Source organism: Trichechus manatus, unplaced genomic scaffold, assembly GCF_000243295.1.
Source record: "Trichechus manatus latirostris isolate Lorelei unplaced genomic scaffold, TriManLat1.0 scaffold00046, whole genome shotgun sequence".
Lineage (NCBI taxonomy): Eukaryota > Metazoa > Chordata > Mammalia > Sirenia > Trichechidae > Trichechus > Trichechus manatus.
In genome coordinates this window covers 16,591,300-16,592,917 of record NW_004443982.1, presented here as the reverse complement: position 1 = coordinate 16,592,917, position 1,618 = coordinate 16,591,300, and positions in this window count along the sequence as shown.

Here is a 1,618-nt window from a genome sequence, read left to right as displayed (position 1 = left end):
CTGTCCTGTGTTCTAGTCTTCAGTTGTTATCTGATGTTACTGATTTTCTAACCAGAGGACTCCCTTTAATATTTCTTGTAATTTTGGTTTGGTTTTTGCAAATTCCCTAAACTTCTGTTTATCTGAAAATGACCTAATTTCACCATCATATTTGTGAGACAGTTTTGCTGGATATATAATTCTTGGATGGGAGTTTTTTTCCTTCAAGGCTTTATATGTCATCCCATTGCCTTCTTGCCTGCATGGTTTCTGTTGAGTAGTCTGAGCTTATACTCATTGACTCTCCTTTGTAGATGACTCTTCGTTTATCCGCAGCCACTCTTAAAATTTTCTCTTTATCTTTGCTTTTGGCAAGTTTGATTATAATATGTCTTGGTGACTTTCTTTTGGGATCTACCTTATGTGAGGTTCGATAAGCATCTTGGATAGATATCTTTTCATCTTTCATGATATCAGGGAAGTTTTCTACCAACAAATCTTCAACAATTCTCTCTGTATTTTCTGTTATCCCCCCCATTCTGGTACTCCAGTTGCTTGTAGGTTATTCCTCTTGATGGAGTCCCACATAATTCTTAGGGTTTCTTCATTTTTTAAAATCATTTTATCTGATTTTTTTCTCAAATAAGTAGGTTTCAATTGCTTTATCTTCAGTCTCCCTAATTCTGACTTCCATTGCCTCAGTTCTGCTCCTATGACTTTCTATTGAGTTGTCTATTTCTGAAATTTTATTGTTAATCTTCTGGATTTCTGATTGCTGTCTCTCTATGGATTCTTATAGTCTGTGAAATTTGTCATTATGCTTTTCTCTAATTTTTTAATTTCCTCTATTGCGTGTTTTGCGTTTTGTTTAATTTCCTTCCTAATTTCTTGAAGAGTTCTGTATATTCATCTTCTGTATTCTGCCTCTGGTAATTCCCAGAAATTTTCCTCCTCTGGAAAATTTCTACAGTCTTTATTTTGGGAGCTTCCTGAAGCCATCATGGATTGCCTCTTTATGTGATTTGATATTGACTGTTGTCTCTGAGCCATCAATAAGTTATTATATTTATTTATTTTATGTTTATTTACTGTGTTCTAGCTTCTTGTTTTGTTTTGATACGCCCAATATGCTGCTCGTATGAGCTAGTTTGATAATTGTCACCTTTGAAGCTCTAATGCCCTGTCACAAGGTTGTTAGATGTGTTACTAGGTATGCGAATTCAGGAGTCCGCCCAGTCCTCCTGTATGGATTCAGCTCAGGTGCCCAGGTAGATAGCCACAAAGTGTGTGGTATAGGCTCTCACTTACAGTCCTAGACAGGCATGGGTGATTGGTGTAGGCACAGGCGTCCGGCTGCAGCAAGGGTACACACTCTGAGCAAGGCAGGGGGCTGACAGCCACCCCTGAGTGTCCTGGAGGAAGGCATGTCCCTGTTTCCTAGAGCACGTAGGTGGGTGGGTTTTGCAGCCAGACTATGAGCACCTAATGCTGTTTGCTGTAAGGACTGGGGGACACCTCTTATTCGTGGGCCCCTACCGCAGGTGGCTAGGTGGCGTAGGTGGAGCCACCAGTCCTCAGGCCCCTGATGTGGGTAGGTGAAGACCCTGCTTAACGGGCAGAGCAGTGTCAAACTTCACAA